Raw genomic sequence first — 24,198 nt, 5'->3', positions numbered from 1 at the left:
AGATTCCCTTTTACTGTATGCTTCATTCCAGTCTGCAATGTTTTTCAAGGCAGGTTGCAAAATGTATTGCAAATTGCAATGCAAAACCTGTGTGAGTGTAGCTTGTTCCGGCTATAGGGAACAATGGGGAAAATAGAAACACCTCATTGTTTCCCCCTGGGTGCCTCCTAGGGACACCAAAGTGGGATAGGTGGTAGGGCATGATGGGTGCTACATATCACTCAACCTACAAAGAAAATGGGCAAGTGGGTGATTTTTAACAAATTTTTAACCTTTTCCCCAAACCTATAGGATCATGTCCTATCATCCAATGCACTTTGGTGTTCCTAGGAGCTACCCATGGGGAACAATGAGGTGTTTCTACTTTCCCCATTGTTCCCTATAGCCGGAACACTTGAAACACTCCAAATGTTTTGAGTTTGTTTTGTTGAAACAGTCGGCTCAGCTGCTGTTCTGATGAAATGTTTCGACCATTTTGTGTTTCGTTTCAAGCTTGAAATGAAATGCAAAATCTGTTTCATGCACATCTCTATGTATCATTAGCAAAAGAAAAAAAAGGGGGGAAAATAGCTATGGAGTTTTTAATGCACTTTCCCCACACTCTTTTAATAAGTTTCATAGAAAAATCCCCTGTGGTTAGATTTTTAATTCTTTTGCAACATTCCTTGCTTCCACATCTGTGGATACATTTACTGTTCCTTCTAATGTTTTTTTCCCTACCAGACTAACAGTGTTCATGGCACTACTTGTTGTCAGAAAATGTCAAACCTGTAAGCAGAAATGTCAGATCTGTGAAAAGAAATCCTGCTTAATGAAATGGAACTCACTTTGTAGTTGTTCAAAAGATTTAAAAATAGCTTGTTTTTTATATTTATGGCTGGATTATATGCACCTGTTTCTCTTCTGAAGATATTTAATCAATTTCTGCTTCTTGTGCTATAGATACCAAGAGGCTCCTCATCTTTCTGAGTTCTGAGTCTTTTTTACCACCCTATGTAACATGATGCATAGATTGTTTTAAATCCTTTTGTGATGTCTACCAGTTGTTTTTATCACAGCTTAGTTTCCCGATCTTTTTTCCCTATAGTGGGATTATAGACTACCATATAATATATTAAAATCTTCATTCTTTTCTTTATGTTGTCATTCTCAGTTGCTTTCTGTTGGACTATTTAATAATTAATTATGTTTTCTTTCTCATGCTGAGTCTAATTATTTCTCTCTTTCTTCATCTGCAATGTCTCTGCTTCCTGTTCAACTTTTTGCTTGCAGTTCAGACTCTTTATGCTTTTTCTCTGACATGCTACTTTTGTTTTTCAAGGAGTTGGGTTTTCTTTTAAATGTGGAGGACAAGTCCAACATGTGGTTTCCCACCTCCAGTCAGAAGGGATACAGTCCAGCAGCAAACATCAAGAGAATTTGATGAACACATAGTTTGGCTCTTACAACCACCGGCACTCTGACACACCAGTTTTCCACACCACTTTCAGTATTTCCCCCGTGAGAATTGACTGTATCCACTAAATGACATTCTAAATCACTTTGTTGCACAGTTACAATGTTTGAGCCCTTTTCTCGGGCTCAAATATTAGTATATTTGTACTGTGAATTAGGGATGTGCAATTCGAATTGCATGTGGGATCACTTTTGGAGTGCATTTCAAAATGTATATTCAAAGGGACTGAGAGGCAGAGAGAGAGAGAGAGAGAGAGAGAGCGCCCTTATGAAGAATATGACACATCAGGACAGGAGGAAGGAGTGGGGAAGGAAGGTTTGATTTTTTGGTTTTCTTTTCTCAGCACCGAGTATATGCTGTGACAGTAGTGGCTGGTGAGAGCGGGGGCCGGTGGGGGAGAAGTGAGAGGCACCTTTAAAAATGTAGCAAATGTAGCAGGTTCTTACCAGCATTACCGCGGTACCTGCAAACTGCCTCAAGCAATGACACTGCCCAGCATCCTGTGTGAGGCAGTGTTGTGGCCCTGGCCTCTGTGCATGTGCAGAGGCCAGAGCTGTACCACCACCCTGCACAGGATGCCAGGTGGAGCGCCACTGCCCCACACAGGATACTGAGTGGAGTGCCACTGCTTGCGAGAGTTTGTAGGTGCTGCGGCAACACTGGTAAGCACCCACTAATTTATTTTTTAAAGTGCCTCTCACCATTCCCCCTATCGCCGCCCTCATCGGCTGCTACAGTGCTGTGTGCTTGCTACTATTACTGTTGTGCTGGATCTCAAATTTTAAAAGGAGAAACAAAAAAAGGAGGGATTTTCAAGATGTATTCAAGGAACTGGGAGGCAGAAAGAGCCCTTACATCAGGAGAGGAGGAAGGAATCAAGGAAGGTTTGATTTTGTGGCATTTCCTTTCCCCAAATCCCTTCCTCTGCTCTTGGAGCAGATGGAAACATCTTTCTCCCCCTACCTATTCATTATGTAGCCTGTAGATAGGATTAGGTCTTTCCTATCCAAAGTGTACTTCACTAATAAATCTACTTAGTATTTAGATTCTACGGGAGTCTCCATGTGTCTTCTATAAATAGCTGCAACAACTAAACTCTGTGTTCTACTCTGTAACCAGAGTGGGTAGCTTCTTTAGTGTTCTGCAAATTAATCACAAAACCCATCAAGGGTAATTTTACCCTCCAACAGTGCTAACTATTGCTGCTCTAACTATCTTGCTTTGCTGGATCTCAGATTAACAAAGGCAGAACTTGGGTGCTTGCCTTCCTTCCTTGAGTTGTGGTTTTGGTTTGTTTTTGGTTTGTTTTTGGGATGGTGTTGTGACGATGAGAAATGGATAGTGGCAGGTCAGGTGTGTCTCTCTGTGTGTAATAAGACGTTGCTGTAGTTGAGCTTATGGCTATGCTTACTGGCTGCTAGGGGTGCTGCTGCTGCACTGTGGCAGCTGTTGCAAGTAGAATGGAGTCATAATTGTGTCTGAGAAAGCACCTTGTGCCAATGATGTTAATGCAGCACAGGCACAATGGCTGGCAGTTGATTCTAAGTCAGTGATTCATTTTTGGCCATTTTTGTACTGTATGTTTGACAAAATGTGTTGTTCTGTGTTGGAGGACTGTGTGTACTTCTGCTCAGCAGGGCTTTTGAAGGCAGGGTTGCAGAATTTGTGCATTCTGCTTGTTTTGCCCATAGGGATCAATTAAGAACTCAAATCACCCCATTGTTTCCCATGGGTAGGACCTAGGGACACTAAAGTGGGTTGGGTAGTACAGCATAATGGATGCCTCCTACCACCCAACCCACAAAAGAAATGGGCAAGTGGGCAATTTTTAATTGTTAAAAAACTTAACCCCCATAGGATCCTATGGGGTTTGGGGAGGGAGGGTTTTTTTTAATCACCCACTTGCATATATCTTTTATGGGTTGGGTGGTAGTACCCATCATGCCCTACCACCCAACCCACTTTGGTTTCCTTAGGTGTCAACCTAACAATGGGAACAATGGGGTGATTCGAGTTCCTCTTTGTTCCCTATGGGCAAATCATGAAATGTATTTTTTTTTTGTTGCGAATTTTTGATTCAGTTAATTCAACTGGCCATCAATGGTCAGCTGGTTTGATGAATCAATTTGAATTTTTGCAATTTGATTAGAGGTTAAATTGAATCACAAAAACCAATTTGTGCACACCCGTACTCTGAAGTTCTTCTGAGAATGGGCCTTCCCAGTAACATCCCCTCCCTCTTGATGTCCCTGTTACTTCAGCTCTATTCAGACATTACACTGTACATATATTCAGGTGTCTATACACAAGTACATTTTTTGTGTGAATGACGTTGCATATTGTCACGCCCTCGATCTCAGATAGCAAGGAGGAAGGGGAAGCTAACAGCCTTTCAGCCGATGCAGGGGTGCCTGAGGGGCAGAGCCCGGCTGTCAGTTCCCAAGAGATGGCTGAGGAAGGTCTGGCTGATGTTTCAGAGCAGGTACAGCAGTCTGAGGCAGCAGAGACAGCGACGGACAGACTAGAAGATGAGCTGTGCAGGCATCCCCCACTGACTCCACAGCAAAGGCGTGTCACAAGGTGAAGAGCACAGCTGGAAACTATCAGGAGGAGTAAACGCCTCTTTCAGAGGGCTGATAAGCCTTGAATCCCTGCCAGCTGAGAGTTATCAGCTTGGACTATAAAGCACAGTCAAAAGCTTTCTGTTAGCCACTGGAAGACAACATTTGTCAACCCTCGTGTCGACAGCTTTCAGCCCAAGCCTGATATAGAGAACTATTCCGAGCCGTGTTTCGTTTCTGCAGCCCAGTTTGTATTGTGGACTATCTTCCTGGACTTCCCTTCTGGGTGGTCAGTTTACTGACACGTATGTTCATTTTAAAACGGAACCTGGTTACTGGTCACTCAAATGCATGGTACATATAGGAAATACACTGTGGAACATATGAATACTAGGGTTGTGCGTTTTGTTTGTTTTTCTGTTTTGTTTTTGGCCCGAATCCAAAACACCCCCATTTTGTTCTTTGTTCAAAATCAGCCAATCCGAACACCCCAATTTTGTTCTTTGTTCGAAATTGCAAAATCGGAATCCGAAACATTTTGGATTTTGAAAAACGGCCCCGGGGAAAAACTAGTGGGTGGGGGTGGTAGTGCCCAATGGGTGGAAACTACCACCCAAATTTCAGAGGAATTGGGCAAAGGGCTGATTTTTGGTGAATTTTTGAAGTATAGAATTTTTCCCATAGGGAAGAATGGAGGTTTCAGCAAAAGTATAGCTTCATGTTGGGGGGGGGGAGGGAAGGGGTGGCCCAAAGCAGAGTAGGGTGGGTGGTAGTGCCCAGTGGGGGCAAGAAAGCTGCCAGAATTATTTCAAAGGAATTGGGCAGAGGGCTGATTTTTAAAGATGTAATGAAGTTTGCGCGTCTGTAAAGTTCTTCCCCATAGGGAATGATGGACCTCCATAATTCTTGCCCCATAACTGCACTTGGGGGGCACCAAGGTGGCCCAGAGCGAGTGGTGGTGTAGAGCACATAGGGTGCCAACCACCCCCATGGGTTGCTAACCCATGGGGTACTGGGTTCTGTTGTTTCTGAAATGTTTGAGTGTAGATTCAGATTCTCTGGTAGCATATGAGAGTGGATTCATGGTTTGTCATTGAAAATCTCATATGCTACCAGAGAATCTATACTCAGAACACCTCAGAAACAACATAACCCAGCACCCCATGGGTTAGCAACCCATGGGGGTGGTTGGCACCCTGTGTGCACTACACCACCACTCGCTCCTGGCTACCCCAGTGCCCTCCAGATGGAGTTATGGGTCTTCTGAAACCTCCTTTATTCCCTGGGGGGGGGGACCTTAAAGAAGCGTAAACTTCAACCATTCCTAAGAAATCAGCCCTTTGCCCTATTCCAAAGGAATAGGGCAAGTGGCAGGCACCCCTTGGAGCACTGCCACCCAACCCACTGTTTTGCCCCTCAGGCCCCCTTTCTGCCCCGAATCTGCCCCAAAGACATGTCAACTTCAGAAATTCTTTTAAAATCAGCCCTTTTCTCAATTCCTTTGGAATCTGGGTGGCAGCAGGCACCCATTGGGGCACTACCACCTGAACCACTCTTCTGCCCCCAAAGCCCCCTTTCTGCCCTGAATCCACCCCAAATAACATCAACATCACACATTAACAGCAGAGCTTTGGAAAAAAATCAGGCAGATTTCCAAAGGTCATGCACATCCACATACCTCCCACCCAAAATGCAGTTGATCTACACACAACAGTGTGAAACAACAACAATGAAATGCACACTGCCCCACTGGGCAATGAGGGTAAATGCACACTGCCCCACTAGCCAATGAAGGTGAATTTTACCCTTAAATTTGCTTAAAAGGAATAAGGAGGCAATTGCCAGCAGATCAGCTCATGCTTTTGCTGGCCAGTCTGTGGGCTGGAAATTCAAACAGATATCAAAACTCAAAATGGAGACTGAAGGAGAAAGACTTTTTGCAATTGCAAAATGGAGTTCCAAAACAGCCGAAACAACAAAACATTTTGTATCTGAAACAGGGACGTTTTGTTTTGGCTACAAAATTTTCTGTTTTGAGCATTGGGTGTTTTGTTTTGGCTACAAAACAGCCGAAACGGCCTGTTTTGTGCACAAAACGTTTTGTATCCGGAACGAAACGCACATCCCTAATGAATACTATACATCATACAGAACAGTACATGTATACAGATCAGAGTTCACACAGTTTTGTACCCAGAAGACATATGTTGAACATAGCCTGTGAATAGTGCTTTGGTTTTGGGGTAGCAAAGATCTGGCACTTTTTAAATGGGGATTAAAAACATTTTTTATCTAGCTGGCCTCCCCCAAAGACCATCTGATTTTGCATGGTACCCTCAGTGGTTTTATTCACCTCTATTCTGTGGTGTTTAAATGTTAATGTTGCTGCAGATTTTGCTCATTGTGTTTTTTATTTTTGCATTTTAATTTCTCATTGTTAGCTGCCATGATTCCGCTGGAAAATAGGAGTACAACTTTTCAAATAAATAAGTAAATAAAACACGCCAATGTTGGTGTGGGAATGTGTTCACCTACAGCAAGCTTTTAAAATGACAAGTTTGTATAGCCGATTTCCCTTCCTCTGCAGTTATTTGGGAAGGTACTTTCCGCCAAGTTGCTTGCTGATTGTGCATTCTCTTTCTCTTCCACTCAAGCACAGTCAGGGCCAGTCTTATGGGTGGGCAATCCAGGTGGCCACCCAGCGTGCCTACTGGAAGGGGGCACTGAGCTGTGCTTGGTGGTGTTGAATGTACTGTCTGCAGTGAGCTCAGGAAAAAGAGGGAAGAAGACAGAAGAAGAAGCTGCAGAAGTCCCATGAGACTTCTATGAGATAGCACTAACATTAGCAATAGCAATAGCACTTACATTTATATACCACTCTATAGCCAGAGCTCTCTAAGCAGTTTACCATGATTTTAGCATATTGCCCCCAACATTCTGGGTACTCATTTTACCGACCTCGGAAGGATGGAAGGCTGAGTCAACCTTGAGCCCCTGGTCAGGATCGAACTTGTAACCTTCTGGTTACAGGGTGGCAGTTTTACCACTGTGCCACCAGGGGCTCTTCATCCAGAACTATCCCAGAACTAGAGCAGGAAAGCAGTAAGAGATAGCTCTGGCTCTTTTTCATGGACACTGTTGGAAACAGCAGCAGGGTCTCTTACACGATTAGCTTTTGCTAATCAAAAGCCACACAATAAACACTGATAAACTAATCATGTGGCTAAACTGATAAACTAAACATGAGCCCCAAGGGCTCCTCACTCAGGGCACTACATATCCTGGGGCTAGTTGTTTGTGTGTGTGTCCTCTCTGCTCCACCTGTTATCCCACCCCCACTACATGCAGATGGGAGGATATCATGATTTGTCATTGAAAAGGAACTTGCAGGATAATTGTACAAAGTGCAGCTAAGTTATGCTTTAATTGATTGTACAGGAAACCCCATTTTTGATTTGACTTAATCTTAAAGTTCCATCTCGTGTGTGTGTGACTTAAAAAAAATCACCTTGGTAGGCTGCAATTGGAGCAGAAGATTCGCGGGGTGGGGGACTGCCTCACTTTTCTTCCTCCTCCTGCCATTTTGACCGTTAAAAACACCCAAGTGGCTTTTTTCCTCTAGGAGGAAAAGATACTGAGACACCATAATCCTCCCATCAGTGGAAAAACAGCTAGGGGTTTGTTTTCATCAGACAAGTGGCAGGAGGCAAAAGCATCCCCCTTTCCCTTCACTGCTACTCTCTTGATCTCTAGTCAGTCAAGGTTTCTTTTCATAAAGAGAGGAGAAAAAAACTAGAGAAAAGATTTGTGTCACATCCAGTTTGGCCCTCAGGGAGTTGAATTTCATAAAGTGAGAGTGGCAATTGCAGCTACAGCAGCAGTTTATTGTTCTTAGTAACTGCACTGAGTTACTAAGGAAACTTACACTTTTCTCCATCTCAGCCCTCTCTTGTTAATTTCTAGATCTGTTACCCAACCAATGGATTCCCCATGGCTGATTGTTCTTAAATACTGTGGCTGAGATGCCACAAAACTAGGCTGTAGAATTCCCACAGTTGTAGACCGAAAAGAGAGGACCAAACCTCTTTGGGGTGAGGTTTCTATCTCATTGGTACTTGGTCATATTCTGCCAAGTAGTGAGGAGGATTTTACCACACACTAATTCGGATGTGTAGTATGATTTGAGGCAGATGTTGTGTAAAACTCACAAAAGGGAGAGCAGCAACATCCATCCGGATTTAAAATCAAGTTAATAAGTATCACATTTTAAAAGGTTCTTTGGGAGAATCTTTCAGTTATCACATCTATCCAGTGATTGGCATAAGCTAACAGACCTACAATCTGATTAGGATGCTGGAGTTCAGCCCTGTAATGTTTGACATAATGATGAATAGAATGCCACTAAACAGCACAACTCATCCCCTCCTATTGGGATCAGTGGGTAGACTTTCCAGGCACTTTTGAACTCTGGTATTGCTCTCATTAAAAACTAATCACTGTGTTTACCCTGTAATTTCTTTCATAACTTCTGTACAATAATACAACTGCAGTGCTCTTCCACAAATTTAGTTTGTAGATTATACCCTTTCCAGGGGGAGGGAGTGGTCTTGGATGACCTGGTGATGGTACTTACCAGTGGCATGTGCATTCAGGGCAGTGGGTTTTTTTAATTGTCCATATTTTAGAGCACCCACAGAGTAACCACATATTACATATAGTTACATCTGCTTTCCTTTCCGTGGTGCCAAGAAGCCCTTGGATATAATCTGAGATATCACCAAGGGCTTCCACCATACATATTAGTAAGTAAGTTCTGTGTATTGCAAATAACTGTTATGAATTCTACCCTGAGTAGTGGCTCCGGGTCTAATCCTGAGGAGGTGAGACCAGAGTTAGACCTTGTGCCAGAACCCAACACTGGGCCAAGGCCTGAAGGAATCCCAGAACTGGAACTTCCAGAACTAAGACCCCCGGAACCTGAGTCCCCCAAAGTCTGGCTCTTCCCATACTTTTGCACTCCCCAAATATCTGCACATCAGTGTTGGCAATACGCTAGGCTTTTAATAGGAGGGAGAGTACCAGGCTACAGACCAAAAGGCTGCCCCTTTAAGGTTTCCATTCTCCAGTGGAGATGCGGAGTCCAGAAGGGTGGCTTGAGCTCAGAGGTATTTAAGGGCTTAGGTTGTCCCAGGCTGGGCCCTTGGAGCTATCTGTGGTGTTGCAATGCCCCCTTGCTTTGATAACCTTGTGGGGTCTCCTCTACAGATGGTGTTTGTGGAGAAACACAGTTTTTGTATTAAGGACCAGCTTACATAGGTTGACAGACACATGGCTCACTCAGCAATTGGTGACTCAAAGATAATGTGTGAAAAGTTTTGTGGATGAAAATAAATCTCTTTTTATCTGGTGTTTGCTCTTTGACTGCTCTTCCACATATGCAGATAGTCATTTTAATTCATCAATACACATATATGAACAGGATCTAAGAACATTGGTTCAAATACTATTAATATGCTTGAATGGCACCATTGGAAAACCACAATATGGCTTGCTGGCAATGTAACACTTTAAAATATATGACTCCAAGCATCCCTCCCCCTTGACTTACCTCTTGGAGTATTCCTGTATTGAAATGTCACATACTATTGCTGTGTCTAACATCCAGGTTCCTCAATAACAACAACAATAACTATCAGCCATCCCAGGTCCTTGGGAAGGACTCGATGTCTGGATAAAACAAGCCAGTCAATAACACCTGTCTGACTGTGTAAACAAGAAATGATGATGATGATGATGATGATGATGATGATGATGATGAAGATGAGTCATGCTCTGCACCCCCGCAGTGATGTCGATAGGTTATACCTCCCTTGCAGCTCAGGTGGAAGAGGAATGCTGCAAGTTCATCAAACAGTAGAGGAGGAGAAAAGAGGCCTGGAAGAATATATCAAGGACAGTGAAGAAGATGCACTTAAAATGGTCAAGAACGAGAAACTATTAAACACCAATGAAACAAAGCAGGCCTACAAGAAAGAACAAGTCAAGAACAGAACAGAAAAATGGAAAAATAAGCCACTGCATGGTCAATATTTGCACAATATAACTGGAAAATCAAAGATCACCAAGACCTGGCAATGGCTTAAGAATGGCAACTTGAAGAAAGAAACAGAGGGTTTAATACTGGCTGCACAAGAACAGGCACTAAGAACCAATGTAATAAGAGCAAAAGTCAAAAAAATCAACAACAAACAGCAAGTGCCGCCTTTGTAAAGAAACAGATGAAACATTGGACCACCTAATCAGCTGTTGTAAAAAGATCGCACAGACTGACTACAAACAAAGGCATTACAAGATAGCAGGGATGATACACTGGAACAACTGCAAAAAATACAAGCTACCTGCAGCCAAAGATTAGTGGGACCATAAGATTGAAAAAGTTGTGGAAAATGAAGATGCAAAAATATTATGGGACTTCCAACTACAAACAGACAAACATCTGCCACACAATACACCAGATATAACTGTAGTCGAGAAGAAAGAAAAACAAGTCAAAATAATCGACATAGCAATACCAGGGGATAGCAGAATAGAAGAAAAGGAAATAGAAAAAATAACAAAATACAAAGATCTAAAAATTGAAATTGAAAGGCTGCGGCAGAAGAAGACCAAAATAATCCCAGTGGTAATTGGCGCCCTAGGTGCAATTCCAAAACAACTTGAAGAGCACCTCAACATCATAGGGGCCACAGAAATCACCATCAGCCAATTACAAAAAGCAACTTTACTGGGAACAGCCTATATTCTGCGATGATATCTATAACAACAGCAACAACATTGACAATAAAATTCAGCCATCCCAGGTCCTTGGGAAGGACTCGATGTCTGGATAAAACAAACCAGTCAATAACACCTGTCTGAATGTGTAAACAACAACAACAACAACAATACAAAGATCTACAAATTGAAATACAAAGATCTACAAATTGAAATACAAAGATCTACAAATTGAAATTGAAAGGCTGTGGCAGAAGAAGACCAAAATAATCCCGGTGGTAATTGGCGCCCTAGGTGCAATTCCAAAACATCTTGAAGAGCACCTAAACACCATATGGGCCACAGAAATCACCATCAGCCAATTACAAAAAGCAACTTTACTGGGAACAGCCTATATTCTACGACGATATCTATAATAATAACAACAACGATACTGATAATAAAATTCAGCCATCCCAGGTCCTTTGGAATGACTCGATGTATAGATAAATCAAACCAGTCAATAACACCTGTCTGACTGTGTAAAGAAGAAATAACAATAACAATAACAATAATCCTGTCTTGTGTGCAGGTCAGTGGGTAGCGGGGGATCAAACTGCCCTACATTTTTACTCCTTAATGTGCAGCTTAGAATAGAAAATATTCCCAAGGGTACACAGGAAGTGAAGTTCAATTTCACATCTATTTACTCTAGCGATGTTTTTGAACATCGCTGGAAGCATCAATGATTTTTGTACTGCAAATGAGAAAGAAGGATGCAGACTCACTAATGAAACCCATTAGTGTTATTGCCACAGCTAAAGGGACTTGCCGAGCATTTGCATTAATTAGGATAGGACTGTATATTTGGAAGTCAACATATTTTTATCTTTCCTATTCTTTCTTTTTTTAAAAAAATCAAGAAACAAAATATAGAAGCATAAGACTCCTGGGTGCAATTTCAAGCATTGTAAATGAAGAATGAACAAAGATATTGTGTATGCTGACAGTTTTTACTGTACTAAAAATAACTCGGGCCTTTTAATAATGCATAAAATAAAATATAATGTGGCCCATTTATGTACCAGCTAAAATTATGGTTCATTTGTTAAATCATGGCTACCAGGTATTTGCTTTATTTATTTATTTATTTATTTTTTCTTGAGTCCTTTTTATGGAGCAAGTGTTAGTTTTTGCCATGACATTACACAAGGCTATTTTTAAGAAACTCTCTATACTATTTCATTTCCTTCATGAGGCTACACAGGGAGTTCTCCTTGGCTTGTAATGATCACATACCCATATCTGAGAACATTGTGCCTGTTTAAGCATAAATAAATACCTGTACTTAAAACAATGCTACAACTAATATTCAGTGCTAAGGATATATTATTGACCAAATACTCTGCAATCAAATCAGCTGGAAAGAAGAAGAAAAATCTTGATCAGGAGCAGTTCATTAATTTGGTGAAATGCAGCCCCCAGGGATTTCTGACATGACCACAGAGGGAAAGAAAAGGAAGTGGTAACACAGCAGATAAAATGGCCGTAGAAGGAGCAAGCTGGAGAATTTCTCATGGGAGGACCACACTTTCCTGGACTAATAGAGCCTGGTGTGGGAGTCAAGGGTGCCATGTGCTCCCACAGTCATTACTGTGATTACAGATGCTTTTCCTTTATCCATACAAGCCAATAGCTTCCATCTCCCTGTGATGTTTGTGTATCTTCCTCTGATCTCCCTTGCAGTTGTTGCGTTTGGGTTTGGTTTTTTTGCTGAAGCAGGAGATAGCAAGATAAAATAGCAAGATAAGGTCAAGGGCTCCCATCGCAGTGATGTGGGCTTTCCAGAACATTTGGAATTGGAAAATTTCCTAAGTTACTGTATTTACCTGAATCCAAGACTAGGTTTCCCCCCAAGTTTTCTGATGTTAGAAAACAAGGAGTTGTCTTAAATTCAGAGTCCTCTTCCTTTCAGATAAATACAGGTATAACCTTTATTTAACTTGTATTTTTTTAAGGGTCATCATAAATTTGGAGTCGTCTTCAATTTAGGTAAATACAGTATTTGAAAACTCGTCTTTGCCATGAATTGACTATATTACCTTAAGAAAACCATTCTCATTCAGCCTCTGGCCACCTCCCAAGGATAATACTGATCTACTTTACAAGGGTGTGGTAAGAATTACGAGCTCATATATCTTACTTAATCACTTTGACACTGCAAAGCACTGTATACATGCTAAATATTATTCTTATGGATGCATCCCCACCCCAACCTGATCCCAAACCTCCTTACTTGCAAATAGAGAAGAAGGGGTTAACTCTTTCCTCACTGGTCATTTTCCTGATGTAAAGCACCATAGAAACACTAGGAAGCACACAATCATCTGTACAGGTTCTAGATTCTTAAGAGTCCAGCATGGTGTAGTGGTTAGAGTGCTGGACTAGGACCGGGGAGACTCGAGTTCAAATCCCCATTCAGCCATGATACTTGCTGGGTGACTCTGGGCCAATCACTTCTCTCTCAGCCTAACTTACTTCACAGGGTGGTTGTGAGGAGAAACTTAATTTTATGTATGTATGTATGTTATTTGATTTTTATACCACCCTTCCGAGCTGGCTCAGGTTTTTTACAGTTAAAAAACAGAAATAATTAAAAACAATTAAAACAGAAATACAAATATAAATACCAATTTTAAAACATCTTAAAAAACAATTAAACAATCAAAACAATTAAAACCTTGAAAACCAGGTTAACATTAAAACAATTAAAACTAATTAAAAACCCTGAAAGTCCAGCCCAAACAGATGAGTTTTAAGGGCTCTCCTGAACGAAAGTAATGATATCAGATTACGAATTTCTGCTGGGAGTGCATTCCACAGCCCAGGAGCAGCTTCAGAGAAGGCCCGCCTCTGAGTCGCCACCAAATGAACCGGTGGTAACTGGAGATGGACCTCCCCAGATGACCTTAACGTGTGGTGGGGATCATGTAAAAGAAGGCGCTCTCTAAGATATCTCGGACCCAAGCCGTTCAGGGCTTTAAAGGTAATAACCAGCACTTTGTATTTTGCCTGGAAACATATTGGCAGCCAGTGTAACTGTTTCAAAACAGGCATCATATGGTCTCTCCGGGTTGCCTCAGAGACCAATCTGGCTGCTGCATTCTGAACTAACTGAAGTTTCCAGACTATGTACAAAGGCAGCCCCATGTAGAGTGCATTGCAATAGTCAAGCCAGGAGGTTACCAGTTGATGCACCACTGTTTTGAGGTCATCCCCTTCGAGGAATGGGCGCAGCTGTCGAATCAGCCGAAGCTGATAGAAAGCACTCCTGGCCATGGCCTCCACCTGAGATACCAGGGTGAGGCCAGGGTCCAGGAGTACTCCCAAGCTGCGCACCTGCTACTTCTGGGGGAGTGTAACCCCATCCAGCACAGGAAGATCTAACTCACCTCTCAGATTCTGAGCCCCCACCATGAGCACCTACGTCTTGCTTGGATTCAGCTTCAATTTTTTGTCTCTCATCCAGCCCATTACTGCCTGTAGGCAGGCATTTAGAGAATGAGTGCCACTTCCTGAAGATGAAAAGGAGAAGTAGATTTGGGTGTCATCAGCATACTGATAACACCCAGCACCAAACCTGATGACCTCACCCAGTGGTTTCATGTAGATGCTAAAGAGCATTGGTGACAGAATGGAGCCCTGAGGGACTCCATATAACAGCTCCTGTTTTGAGCAGCAACTTTCACCAAGCTCCACCATCTGGAAGGTGAGAGATAGGAAAGGAACCACTGCAAAGCAGTGCCTTCTATCCCCAACTCCCCCAGGCGATACAGAAGGATACCATGGTCGATGGTATCGAACGCCGCCGAGAGATCCAGAAGAACCAGCAGAGTCACACTCCCTCTGTCGATTCCCCGGTAAAGGTCATCCGTCAGGCCAACCAAGGCTGTCTCAACCCCATAGCCCACTCTAAAGCCAGTTTGAAATGGGCCTAGAAAATCAGTTTCCTCCAAGACTACCTGGAGCTGGTCGGCCACCACCCTCTCAATCACCTTGCCCAACCAAGGGAGATTGGAGATTGGCCTGTAGCTGTCCATCGCTAAGGGGTCCAGGGAAAGATTCTTTAAGAGTGGTCTAACCATTGCCTCCTTCAGGCATGGGCGCACCATACCCTCCCTCAGTGATACATTTATGATATTAACTAGGCCACCTCCAACAATCTCCCTGCTAGATAGAAGCAGCCAAGTTGGGCAAGGATCCAGAGAACAGGTGGTAGGCCGCACTGCCCCAAGCAGCTTGTCCACATCCTCAGGAGTCACAGATTGAAACTGATCCAATCTAATACTGCAAGAGGGATTGCTGGACACCTCCTCCACAGACCTTGCAGAAATAGTGGAGTCCACGTCAGCCCGAATACAGGAGATCTTATTCGCAAAGAACCCATTAAAGGCATCACAGCAGAGCAATTCCGGGGACTGATTGGAAGTAGAAGGAGCAGAAACCAAACTCCTCACAACCCGGGATAGCTCCGCCTAGTGTGAACTTGCAGCCACAATTCACACAGACCAGAATCTATTTTGCACTGTGCGCACTGCCACTGCATAAGCCTTCAAATGGGTCACATGCTGAATCCTGTCAGATTCGAACCGAGTTCTCCTCCACTTGCACACTAGTTGCCTACCCAACCACTTCAGCCCCCACAGCTCCTCAGTATACCAAGGGGCCATTTTTGCAGTGGGTTGGAAGGGACACTTAGGAGCAATCGTGTTTACTGCCCTGTTGAGTTCCCTGTTCCAGGTTCCTACCAGGGCATCGACAGAATCACCGGCTGCACCAACGTCAAAATCCTCCAAGGCCTTTTGAAATCCTACTGGGTCCAGCAGCCTTTTTGGACAGACCATCCTAATAGGTCTACCACCCCTGCAGGGGTGGATTCTACTACATACTTAAGTATACTTAAGTATACCTACACTGCTCTGGACTCCTTGGAGAAAGAGCGAGATATAAAATGTAAATAATAATAATAATAATAATAATAATTATTATTATTATTATTATTATTATTATTTTCAAAGAGTTATTTCTTGGTCATTTCTCAACAGATTTGCATAAAATTTGGAGAGTTTGTGGTGGTTGTTGCCTAATTACTCTGAACCAAACTTCAGAATTATTGGGTTTATTTATTTATTTAACATATTTTTATACCACTCAAAACTTAAGTCTCTGGGCGGTTTTCAAGATAAAAACAAAGATAAAACATTAGTTAAAAAACAAAACAAGAAATTTTAAAAAACCACAATTTAAATTTTTTAAAAACAATATTCTAAAAACAACATTAAAACAATCAAACAATATCAGTTAAAAGCCTGGGTGAACAGATGTGTCTTTAAAACACCATTAAAATCAATTATTAATTGGTTTTAATGGTGTTTTAATGTAAACCACCCTGAGCCTTTTGGAAGGGCGGTATAAAAGTTTTAATAATAAATAAATAAATAAATAAATAAATAAATAAATAAATAAATAAGACTTTTTAAAAATTGTCAGAGGTGGGGAGGCTCTTATTTCACTAGGGAGTGCATTCAAAAGCCTCTGGGCAGCAATGGAGAAGGCCCGTCCCCGAGTAGCCGCCAGATGAGCCAGTGGCAAATGCAGACAGACCTCTCCTGATGATCTCAATGGGCGGTGGGGTTCATGACGAAGAAGGCGTTCTTTTAAATACCCAGGGCCCAAGCTTTTTAGGGCTTTATAGGTTATGACTAGCACATTGTATTTTGCCTGGAAACATATTGGCAGCCAGTGTAGCGCCTTCAATACAGGAATAATATAGTCTCTCCGAGACAACTCAGAGACCAGCCTGGCTGCTGCATTCTGGACCAACTGCAGTTTCCGGACTATGTACAAAGACAGCCCCACATAGAGTGCATTACAGTAATCCAGTCTGGAGGTTACCAGCAGATGTACCACTGTTTTGAGGTCATCTATCTCAAGAAACGGGCACAGCTGGCGTATCAGCCGAAGCTGATAGAACACACCTCTGTCCACCACCTCAACCTGGAACACCAGGGAGAGACTCGGATCCAGAAGCACCCCCAGACTGAGTACCTGTTCCTTCTGGGGAAGTGTTACCCCATCCAGAACAGGCAGATCAAGATCATTAATGGTTTAGCTGTTCTGACCCATAGAATGTGCAGGACTTAAACTGGCAGAATGCTGCTTAAAACTGCTTTTTGTTCCATGCAATAAAATATGAATATACTGCACCAAGTCTTCCTCATAATATGTCATAACAGGAAACCAGTAGTAATTTGTGGCTGTTGCTAGTACCAATTTTTCTGAGAAATCTACTCTCACTCAGTTCATGGAATTGTGATGCCTCTTTAGGCTTTTGGGCCCATATATTTCTGGTGTGCTAATGTAGTCCTTATGGCAAATAGAGATAGAGTAGCCCAGCCACTGGCCCAGTCATTAGGGATGTGCACAACCAGCTTCAAACCAAGGAGAGTAGGTTTGGTTTTGCTCAACTGCCCCCCCCTCGCCCCAATTCGGTTCAAATTTGAACCCAATTCGAGCTGGTGAAGCGGCCCATTATTCCCTATGCAGAACACCTAGGGGCACAAAGACAGGGTGGGTGGTAGGCACCCTGGGGTGCCTACCATCCAGTGAACCCCAAAGCAATCAGACACTCCTGTGTTTTTTAATGATTTTTTGAAGATTTTTTTTCTTTCAATTTTTGCATTTCTCTGATAGGGAATAATGGGTATTTGAGGCAGCTCCATCAAGAAAAACTCATGAACCCCCGGGGGGGAGGGTGTTCGGTCCAGAGTCAGGCTGAACAGGGGGTGTTTCGGTTCAACCCCAAACAGTCGAACGGAGCACTCGCTCCATTAACCTCATGTAGGAGTAGGGGTTTTTAGGCAGGCTAGCTGCCTTGGAACACCGGGCTCACCTGCAAGCCCGGTGGTTCCGACGATCACTGAAAACCTGGCTGGGCTCCCCTTTCAGTGATTGTCAGAATAGCTTCATTGTCTGGGTGGCTCACAAAGCAAAACAATAAACCAACAATTGAATAAAACATACAATTAAGAATACATTAAAGCAAAACAAAAATTGCAATAAACTTCAAAAACATTTTTAAAAGACCTTGGTGAACAGAACGGTCTTCACCTGGCATCTAAAAGAACAAAGTGTGTGCCAGGCGAGCCTCACTGGAGAGGCTATTCCATAAACATGGTACAACCACTGAAAAGGCCCCGTTCCATATAGCCACCAGCCCCACCTTATTTGGCAGGAGTACACGGAACAGGGGGACTGTGAAGAATATTTCAAGGTCCAGGTAGGAACATATGGGGCAATACAATCAGTACTTTGAGCTGGGCCCAGAAACAGACTGGGAGTCAGTGCAGCTGATGAAGTACTGGCATGATATGATCAAAATACCCACTTCCAGTTAATAATCTTGTGGCCCTATTTGGAACCAACTGTCATTTCCGAACCATTTTCAAAGGCAGCCCCATGTACAACACATTGCAGTGATCCAAACAGGACCAGAGACAAAGGCTATTCACACAAGCAGCCTAACCCAGGCTAGGGCCGCCCAGCCTGAGTTAGGCTGCTCATGTGTGGCACTGGGATCTCTCCTGATCCTTCCTCTGCAGCACCGCCTAACCCTACTTTTAGCAAGCATGCCCTTAGCCCCGGCACTGGGGTCATGTGCATGCTCGGGCTGCACAGAGACCGAGCATAGTCAGAGTCGGGCACTGTGGTGAATGGCCAGCAGAAGATGACAATCAAAAATAATTTAGATCTAGGCACCTCCTCCTAGAGGATTCCTAAGGGAGGGGTTTAGAATGGAGGGGACAGGAGGTTATAAATAGAGATGACAGTTAACTGAGAAGATTGGATAGGGCTGGGATGAGCCTGAGAAATTGTCTCCAGAGTGGGGAGAGGGACTGAGGGTTGGAGTGGGAGTTTAGTTGGGTAGATTCTTACACACAAAGGAAAACCTCTGTCAATCAAGTGTGACTAAGAGGCATTTATGCTGTAAATGTCTAGCTATTATGCAGGTTATTCAGCCGGGGAGGTTGTATTCCAGCAAGGTGTTCAAAGTCAATGTAAGCTCATTATTCCATATCAGTCACTTCAGAAACTTGAAAGGAAAACCTCTTTTCGAGTTATAAAACAATAAAACCAATAATTAACTTGAGAGTATAATATCTGGCAATTGATTTAGTATCTGTTCGGGAGTTACTTTGGTATCTGTTACTTTGTTTCAGCAACCATTATGCATTTGACCCTACCTAGTCGAGTAAAATAATTCACAGAACCTTGTTGAAAATAAAATAAAGTTATTTTGATTTAGAAGCTTACATCGGTTTCAATTGAGGCTGTATTTCTTCTCCTCATGCTGCCCTGGGACACAATATCATAGTTAGATATAGAAACTCAAACCAAGATAGAATGTGGTGGCGGTGGAAGCATAATAAAATAAAGGGTTCTAAAGGGGGCGGGGGAGAAAGGTCACTTATATATTGTATATTTTTAACACATACAGTAACACAATGAGCCAGGTCTCACGATCAGTGAGACCCAGTTTTGGAGGGTGCACGGGGAGAGCGGGCTAAGCCCACCTTCCCCGTACACGAGCAGGGAGGGAGCCCTGGGTGGTTGGATCAGCTGCCTACACGATTGCTGGCTCCGTGACGGAGCTGGCGGGGGCTGGGGAGCTCGAGGGCTGTGCGGCCCCTGGAAGCTCCAGTACGCCCTGTGCGAGCTGGGAGGTGGCTTTTTGCCTCCCCTCTGGGGGTCTACTCGTGAGTAACTATGGCATGGAGCTGCACCGCGGCTACTCACGATCTGTAAAACCAGGTTTGTGGAGTGCTCACTCCGCAAGCCTGGTTTTAGGGCAGGGGTACTTAGGCGGGTTAGCCACCTAGGAACCACAGGGCTCGCAGCCGAGCCCGGTGGTTCACACAATGGGGTGTAATCAGGCTAGCCTCTGCTGGCCCGATTTCGCACCATCATGTGAATAGCCTCTTAATCTGCCAGACCAAACCTCAGGTCTCAACAGATGCCTAGAGTGCCTGATTCCTGGGGGATTCCTCCAATGTACCCTGCTCGTTGTGGGATATCTGGAGGCCGGGACACATTGTCCTGGCCTCCAGAGATCTGCGCTGGTCCAAACAGTGTAGAACGTGTGGGAGCATGATCCACACATCCCACCAGTAAGGGAGGATCATCTGGGGGGAAAGGTAAGTTCAGCACAGCCTTCCCTGCCCTGCATGGCAGTCATGTGTATAGCCTTAATGAATAACTGTGGCCAAGTTATCTCCATCCAGGTAAGGTCACAGCTGGCATATATCAGCCACGGCTCCCAGCTACAGAGACTACCTGAGCCTCTAGTGGCAGTGCTGGATCAATGAGCACCCCCAGATTGTGAACCTAGTTCTTTAGTGGGGAGTGCAACCCCATCTAGAGCAGGCTGAAGATCAGGCTGCATCAATATTTTAGGCTTATTAGGCTGCATTATTAGAAACATAGTGTCCAGATCATGAGAAGTCATCTTTCCACTCTATTCTGCACTACTCAGATTTCACTTGGAATACTGTCTAATTCTGGACCCTACATTTTAAACATTGATAAATTGGAATGAGTTCAGTAGAAGATGACAAAGAGGGTGTCCTATGAAATAGCTGGGTGTGTTCAGCCTGGAGAAGAGAAGACTAGAGGGAGATATAGCCATCTTTACATAGCTGAAGGGCTGTCCTATAGAAGCCCCCTTGACTGGGGGCTACATCTGGCTCAGCTCAGCTACTTCCAGCAATGTGAGATATGTGATCATCTGCAGTGCCAGCTTCCAAGTTCCCTCCAGATCTTGTGCTGGGGGAACTTCCAGTTCTCTGTTATGTGAACCCACCTACAGAAAACTAGATGTCAGAGAGAAAGGTTCTAGCCTAATCTTCCTCCTGGCATGCTAGTTTTCTTTTTGTAGGAAGTGGTTTTTTGGGGGAGATTTCTGCCATGTGGGCCTCCATCAGCAGACTAAAGCAGTGCAACTGAGACACACAATTACCACTTCATCTGATATTTGTGAGAACTAAGCCTGACTTAACTTGGCCATGCACAATGAGGACTGGAGGCAGAAACACATGAAGAACAAAGACAATTGTGGCTCTTCAGAATCCTTGATAGAAGTTATTCCCTTTGCATACAACCAATGCACAAAAGAGAATCAGGACTGCAGCAGCTAAGACGTGCCCCCAATACTGACACACCACACCACACCACTCCCCAGTGGCATACATTTGGCATTTGCATGCAAAAGGCAGCGCTGAATGTGGGAAGGGTTCCTTCACATCAGTGTTCCAAATCACACAAAGAAACAATCTGTGAGAAATGCCAGACACACCATTACCAGAGATATGGCTGGCAGCTGTATTCCCATTTACCCCTCACACATTGGTTATATGCAGGTGAAATAACTTCTGAAAAGGGCTCCATTCCATTCTATATTTCAACTTAGGTTTACCATGGAATAATTATATCAAAAATATAAACTGAGAGAAGGCTGCAGTGACCTTTCCAAAAGCTTTTAAATATTCTTCAAGTAATTATGTTTTTACCAAATTTATTTGAAAACTCTTTATCTTAATGGTTAAGAACATAAGAACAGCCCTGCTGGATCAGGCCCAAGGCCCATGTAGTCCAGCATCCTGTTTCGCACAGTGGCCCACCAGATGCCTCTGGGGAGCTCACAGGCAAGAGGTATCTGCATGCCCTCTCGCCTGCTGTTGGTCCCTTGCAACTGGTATTGAGAGGCATCGTGCCTCTGAAGCTGGAGGTGGCCCACAGCCATCAGACTAGTAGCCGTTGATAGACCTCTCTTCCATGAAGTTATCCAAAACCCTCTTAAAGCCATGCAAACTAGTAGCCAACACCACATCTTGTGGCATAGAATTCCACAAGTGGATTATGCATTCTGTGAAAAAGTACTTGTTTGTTGGACCTAAATTTCTTGGCAACCAATTTCATGGGATGACCCCTGGTTCTAATGTGTGTGTGAGAGAAATTTCTCTCTATCCACTTTCTCTACACAATGCATGATTTTATATACCTCTATCATGTCTCCCTGCAGTCGTTCTTTTTTCTAAACTAAAAAGTCCGAGGTGCTGTAGCCTTGCCTCATAAGAAAGGGGCTCTAGGCCACTGATCAACTTGGTTGCCCTTTTCTGACTTTTTCCAGTTCTATAATGTCCTTTTTAAAGATGTGGTGACCAGAATTGTATGCAGTACTCCAGGTGTGGCCGCACCATCATTTTGTATAAGGGTATTAGCAGTTTTATTTTCAATCTCCTTCGTAATGATCCCTAGCATGGAAATAACCTTTTTTGCAGCTGCCGCACATTGGGTCAACACTTTTAACAAGCTGTGCACCACAACCCCAAGATCCATCTCCTGGTCAGTCACTGACAGCTCAGATCCCATGAGCGTATACTTGAAGTTGGGGTTTTTCATTTCAATATGCATCACTTTACACTTGCCAACATTGAACCGCATTTGCCATTTTGTCGCCCACTCCCCCAGTTTGGAGAGATCTTTTTAGAGCTCCTCACAATCCGTTTTGGATTTCACTACCCAAAAGAGTTTGGTATCATCTGTAAATCTGGCCACCTCACTGCCTACCCGTACTTCTAGATCATTTATAAATAAATTAAAAAGTACTGGCCCCAGTACAGATCCCTCTTCTTACTTCCCTCCATTGTGAAAACTCTCCATTTATACTTACCCTCTGTTTCCTGTCCTTCAACCAGTTATCAATCCACACATGAACTTGTCCCCTTATCCCATGACTATTAAGTTTTCTCAAGAGTCTTTGATGAGGAACTTTGTTGAAAACTTTTTGGAAGTCCAGGTATACTATGTCAACTGGATCACCTTTATCCACACACTTGTTGACACTCTCTAAGAAGTCCAAAAGGTTCATGTGGCAAGGTTACTGGGCTATTATTTGTTTCTGCTTTTCTAGTTCCACTTTTCAGGGCAAGCACAACAAAACCCTGACCTGTAGCAAAAACTGAATACCAAATGGAAAGGCATTTTTTAAAAACCAGTATTAGAAGTGTACAGGAACTTAATTTTATCTTCTCTTTTAAATGTAGCAGAACAACTTTCTTGATTTTTAGTAAATGAAATGCAAACCATCCAGTTTATAGATGAAAGAGGAAGACATGCACATATAAGCCCTATTCAGTCATTAGTGAGCGCAGTGGTACTCACGGTTACAACTGGGGAAGTGGGGAGGAAGTCCCACCCCACCACTGTCATTCCCTCCCTGTGTGACACACAGATTTCACCCACTGGCAGACATTCTACACAGTGTACATGGACAGATGGATAAACAATGTGACTGAGATAGCCACAGTTGGGTCGCCTGTCACCGACAGACACAGATCCTGTCCTATCCAGTCCCTCCCTAGAACCCCACCAGTCCCAGAACACACCCTATCTCTCTAGAGCTCCTCTCCCTAGCCCTGTCCGTCCCTATCTACCACTCTGAGCTTACAGAAAGTCCGTTTAACTGCCACTCTTGCTCCATTCTAAAGCCCCTCCCTTAAGAATACCACCTGGAGGGTGATTCCTTGGGCTTTAAAAGGTGATTGACAGGACTGGAGCTGCTGCCAACCTTCACAATAACTATCTTATGTGCAATGTGAGCTGGTTCAGATGATACTTCATCCACCACAATGTGTGCACATAGTGAGGGTGCATATCCTTCTCCCTTCTGAGGCTCTGGGGTGCCTTTCCTTCAACATGTGGGGAGGTGGTTCACTTTAAATTAGTATTTGTAACTAGCCGACCCACACAGAACATCTGTGCGTTCTTTGGGGCTGGCTGTTCTCCCCTCCCTCCTGCCCCACTCTCTTGCCCTCCCTCCCTCCTCTCTTGCCCTCCCTCCTCTCTCTTGCCCTCCCATCTCCTCCCGCCCAACTCCGCGGCCGGGCCTGCCACCGCTGCAACTCCGTGGCCAGGCCCACCGCCGCCTGGACTCCACGGCCAGGCCAACCGCCGCAGCAGCGACCAATCCTCCTGGGTGCGCCTCAGCCAATCAGGAGCCTCCGCCACCCAGCCAATCAGCTGGGCTCTTGGACACACATTCTAAGGCACACCCAGGAGAATCCTCTATAATAAAGCCCTTGAGTGTAATCCCGTGTCCCTGCCCGTGTCTTTCTCGGCCGTTCTGGGCATGCGCGGAGTGCATGCCCAGAACGACTGAGAAAGATATGGCCGCAGGGACACGGCGGCCATGTTGGCTCCCATCCGGCAGCAGCAGAAACTGGAAGCGGGGACCAGGGAGGGCAGATGCGACAGCGGCGGGACCAGCCCTGCCACTAAAACAATTAAGGAGAAGCAGAGACCGGGGGAGGG

General features: G+C 43.9%; 1 long non-coding RNA gene across 1 annotated transcript; it reads right to left on the bottom strand.

Moving 5' to 3' along the window:
* Window positions 1-9,411: 9,411 nt before the first annotated feature.
* LOC128342850 (uncharacterized) lies at window positions 9,412-23,290 on the bottom strand. Its single transcript, XR_008315195.1, has 4 exons — window positions 22,559-23,290; window positions 19,144-19,185; window positions 14,223-14,345; window positions 9,412-12,543 (listed from the first exon to the last, which is right to left on the bottom strand). It is a non-coding gene; the product is annotated as an uncharacterized LOC128342850 (long non-coding RNA).
* Window positions 23,291-24,198: the final 908 nt, after the last annotated feature.

This window comes from Hemicordylus capensis, chromosome 1 (assembly GCF_027244095.1).
Source record: "Hemicordylus capensis ecotype Gifberg chromosome 1, rHemCap1.1.pri, whole genome shotgun sequence".
NCBI classification, from domain to species: domain Eukaryota; kingdom Metazoa; phylum Chordata; class Lepidosauria; order Squamata; family Cordylidae; genus Hemicordylus; species Hemicordylus capensis.
The sequence above is the reverse complement of the archived record's forward strand: the minus strand, read 5'-3'. Positions and strand labels throughout refer to the sequence as shown.